Source organism: Gossypium hirsutum, chromosome D10, assembly GCF_007990345.1.
Source record: "Gossypium hirsutum isolate 1008001.06 chromosome D10, Gossypium_hirsutum_v2.1, whole genome shotgun sequence".
Taxonomy (NCBI): Eukaryota; Viridiplantae; Streptophyta; class Magnoliopsida; order Malvales; family Malvaceae; genus Gossypium; species Gossypium hirsutum.
Genome location: NC_053446.1, coordinates 30,756,403 through 30,761,548, shown reverse-complemented (window position 1 = coordinate 30,761,548; position 5,146 = coordinate 30,756,403). Strand labels below are relative to the sequence as shown.

General features: G+C 31.2%; 1 non-coding gene across 1 annotated transcript; it reads left to right on the top strand.

The window, feature by feature from the left end:
• Positions 1–2,837: 2,837 nt before the first annotated feature.
• Positions 2,838–2,944, top strand: LOC121222692 (small nucleolar RNA R71). Its single transcript, XR_005920053.1, has one exon. It is a non-coding gene; the product is annotated as a small nucleolar RNA R71 (small nucleolar RNA).
• Positions 2,945–5,146: the final 2,202 nt, after the last annotated feature.

Here is a 5,146-nt window from a genome sequence, read left to right as displayed (position 1 = left end):
TGTATCAATTTGTTCAATTGTTAAGTGTTTAGCAAATTACCATTTTGGAGAAATTGATAGTTATATTAGCTTAAATCATGATAATGACTAAATTATAAAGTCAATTAAGCTTGTTAGATAACTTTGTAAGATTAGGAACTAAATTGAATAAATGAAAAACTTATTATGAAATTATGATTTGAATAGAAAGTATAGGGTCCATAATGAAAGAATGTGATGTCAGATTTTGATCCGATGTTAGAAATCGAAAAATATGCATGTCCCAAGTACATGGACTAAATTAAATAAAATGAAAATATGTTTGGCTTTGTATTTGAATGTTATCTAAATGTAAACTAATATTGTTTCTATTATTGAATTATCGAACGCAGCTGAAGGAAATGTCGGGCCGTCTCGAGAGAATGGAAAGGTGAGAGTTGTTGACGATTGACGAGAGAAATTTGGCTTGTACTTTTATGATTCGAGATCATTCCATTTATATACATACATATACATGTTTGTTGCACATTAAATATTAAGGTAAGATTACAACTTATTTCATGAAGTGATTTGGGTTGACAATATTGAATGATATTGAATGATATTGAATATCGGGAACTTGGACTGAATTGAATATAATATAAAAGAGTATGATATTATTGATATATATATCTTATACAAAAATTATGTGAATTATGTGTTGGAAAAAATCTGATTCGAAAATATTATCTTACACAGTAAAAAAATAAAATTTTGAAAATTGAGGCAGTTTGTGATATTTATAATAAGAAACTTTTCCCAAAATCGCACTTGTGTTTTGGGCTAGACGAATCTTTGTCATTCCTGACTTTTAATCGAACAACCTTTTACGCTGTTATCGTACCACAAACTGTTTTGAGTGTGAGCTCGAACAAATTCAAATCAAATACAGAACAAAAAATTATTTTCTTTACCTTCAATGATAAAGTAAAATTGTCTCTCTAATAGAAATCAGTAGAACTATTATTCCGAAAAAATAGAATTTATACTTAGAATTTATACTTAGAAATTAGTATAACAATATTTCAAAGTTTTGTGTAACTTATTGTTTTTTTGCCTTACCGGTGTTGTCTATTTATAGGGAGAAAAAGTGAAACCCTTGTTAAATTAGTAAAAGCATTTAATGTCTATTTAATAGAAAAACAATTAACTAGGAGAGACAAGGGCTAATAAGGTGTGTTTCCCCCTCATATGTATTATGATAGAGATTCAGACCTCTCCTATATTAGGTCTAATTATATGTGCTTCATGCATATTTAACACATCACTTTATAATTTAATCCAACACAATACGTGTTTTTCTATTTCCCAAAATAAGCATTATAGATTAATTTAAATTAAATAATTTTCTCAACTCGATTTTGATTTCGTTAAATTCATGGTAACTTTGTGGTAAAAGAATTTATGAGAACATATATTTAATTTTTTCCACATTCAACGGATTCATAATGACTAATTAATTTAATTTCATTTTTAAACTTCAACAATTTAATTAATTAAATAATAGTTTGAAAAACCATAAATTAATTATCATGTCATTTCCATACTTAGGGAAAAAACCACATTCTTTTTTGAATGTTACCTATTTCTCTAACTTCCTGTTGAACCATCTAGAATTTCATTGGATACTCGGGAAAGCTCGTACAAAGTGTGCTTAAACATATAACCGTAATCTTTCCTTTACAGCATTGCTCACATGAGCTGTGAAATGGGTCTGCTCATATGAGTTGTGGGTCGGAATGTAAGCTACACGATATTGCTCACACAAGTTGTGGAGTATCCGCAACAAATGCAGGACCTCAGCCATCGGTAGGACATTCAAGACCAGCACCCAAAACATGAAATCCCTAATGACATGTCATTTGTATCCTGTGAATTCCTAAGGTTCAACCGGGACTCAACAACCGTCATAGCATCAATTTGGATATACATCATTCAATTACATATTGGATACATAATAACATACATGTGAATAACATAAATATAACAACCGTTCATATGAACTTACCTCGACAACTAGGGCATAAAAGTTAAACGAGCTATTCCGTAGCTTTTGCTTTTCCTCAATCTGGGTTCGTACGTGGTCTATCTTGATCTGAATGAACAAATTAAATCCATTTAATACCCCTGGTATTCAATTTAGTCCACATTTCATATTTATGAAAAATTACTATTTACCCTTAACTTTTTAACTTTTCACAATTTAGTCCTTAAGCTCATAAATTAAAATCTAAGCATTTTAATCCCCCATTCAAGATAACGGAATATACTAGGGACTTATATCAACCCATACAAACCATCATTTCATAAATTTTCCATAAATTTTTACCATTATTACAAATCAATCCCTAAATGCAAGTTTCATCAAAAATCACTTTACAAAACTTGTTTATTTATCAACAAGGACTCATAATCTACCATTAAACATCAAGAATTATTCAAAAACATTCATGGAATAACCCTTAATCTTTAAATTTTTTACAAATTGACCCCCGGGCTATCTATATTAAGCTAAAACGACCTAAAAACATAGAAATCATTAAAAATAGGGTTGGAAAACATACTATGCAAGCAAGAAGCCTTGGTCAAATACCCTAGATAGCTCCAATGGTGTATTTCCGATTGAGTTAACAAATGAAGAAGATGATACCATCTTTTCTTTCCTTTAATTTTAAGTTAAATTATTAATTTACTATTTTAACATTATTTTTTAACTTAAAAATCACTTAAATTGTGTCCATAAATGTCCACTATCTTTATGAATCGTATAATTACCATTTAAGTCCATTCACTTTAAAGTTTCATAGCCACAATGAGGAATCCCATGATGAGGACACTTACGAAACAATTCCTTGAATCTTTCCCACGCTTCATATAAAGACTCATCATCCAATTGTTGAAAAGTAGTTATCTCATTTCGCAACTTTTTGTTCTTGTTCGATGAAAAATACTTTACTGAAAACCTTTCTGCTAATTCTTTCCATGTAGATATTGAACTTTGTGGCACTGAATTCAACCATGCTCATGCTCGATCTCACAATGAGTACGGAAAAAGTTTCAACCTTAATGCATCTTCAGTTACACTAACTATCTTAAATGAATCACTCTCTTCCATGAATAATCTAAGGTGAAGATGTGGATCTTCCGTGGGCATACCACTGAACTGGCCCACTTTTTGAAGCATTTGAAACATCACTGGTTTCAATTTAAATTAGGTTTCCACGATATCTAGTCTTCTGATTCCTAGATTTAATTCATTGAAGAGTGGCACAACGTATTGTCTTATGGCACGATCCCTATCATCAGTAATAACGATTGGGTTGTGTGCATGATTGACTCTATTACCTTGTCTGTCATTTTGATTTTCAAGGTCCATCTCGACTTGTCTTTGAGCAAATCTCTCGCGTATTCTCTTTCTAAATGTCCGCTCGATTTCAAGGTCTACAGGTAATAGATCAATGGTTCGATCTATGCTCATAAACACTTGATAAATAAATAAATAAGAATAAATTAGTAATGTTAGAAATTAAATAAAAACCAAACTACAAAAATAATTTCACAAAGAATGATTAAGGCAATAGTCCTCGGCAGTGGCGCCAAAAAATTGTAACGAAGTGTACATAGTCGTTCAAGTAATAAGTAAGTAAAAATGAGTTATCGTCTCCACAGGGACTGTGTATGTTAATCGATTAATTGCAAAATTATAAGTTCATAATTTGGTGGTAAAAACACAATATTTTGAGTAGTGGATGATTAAATTAAATTATCTAAACGAAAATTATCTAAATGTATGAATGAATGAATGAATGACTTTAGCAACAAAAACAACTAACATAAAATAGGCTAGGATAATTATATTAATCAACTCAATTTATTTTCATCATGCTTAACAATGTCCAGAAGTATTCATGGCAACTCGATCTTTCATGAGTTTGGAAACCAAGTTAAGTCCTCTCGGATCTTTTACTTAGTGGAATATGCATTTTACTAATCATATTAAATTAAGGGTTTCTTAGTATTTATGCGAGGTCACAAGGACATTTACGTTTGCAACAGTATAATCACATAAACCTAAAAAATATGCAAGATAATAGAGCAAAATAAAGATATAATGAACCTCTAATTTAGTCAGGTTTAATGATCTAAATTGAGAATTGCACTTTTCAATTGTGCATCTAGTAGCCGTCGTCTGGTTAGGATCGCTCGGCAAATCTGAATGCACTCAATCACGTATGAATGAAATACATCTTGATTTTAATTGAAAACATGACCGACTAAAGCACAAACATGTTAAACATGAATAAAATAAATCTTATTGAATTAACATGATCATCCTAGAAAATAGGAATTAAAATATAATCATTCATGTTAGAAATAATAAACACATAGCAAACATAGGTAAATTAAATAACAAGAGGAAACAATAAACTCTAATTTAGTTCAGTAGCCTTTCAGATCTTTTCTAACTGGTGTGTTCCTCCGTTTTGCTCAATGCTCCTTTTGCTAAGGGTTTCCTCAGGTGGTCGACCAAAGAAATTTCTTGACAAAGCCTTTGTTGGCTAAAGAATGGAAGGGTGAAGAATGGCTATGCAAGGGAAAAGAATAGGGAAATGGAAAAGAGAATGATGAATAAGAGATGGCTGTTGAGGGATGAGGGATGTGTTATGAATAAAGGGATGATTTGACAAGTGGAAAGGTATGTGGTATTTATAGGTGAAGGCAAGGGTAGAGTTTACTCAAAATAGAATTCAAAATCCCTTTCTTTTCCCTCATACATTGCTGGCGAAAAATTGTAGAAAATGGGTGACTTGGTTGCTTTTTTTTAAAATTCAAAAGAATGTTATTAATAGCCATAAGGTGGACGGTTTCAAAGACCAAGTTTGTAGGCCAATTTCTAATATTTTTCCAACTACAAGGACCTTCATTAAATACCCCAAAGCTTAATTTTTGGGCAGCCATCTACTTGTGCCAAAAAATAGGCTTGACTCCTCCTTGTTGGACAGTTTTTGAATCCAATAATTAATCATACATATCCATCTTTTAGCACATCTTTTATTGGGTCAAATTAACACCTTTATGACCCAATCTTGCATGGTTTTGCCATCCAAAAAAAGTGGATGTGTGCATG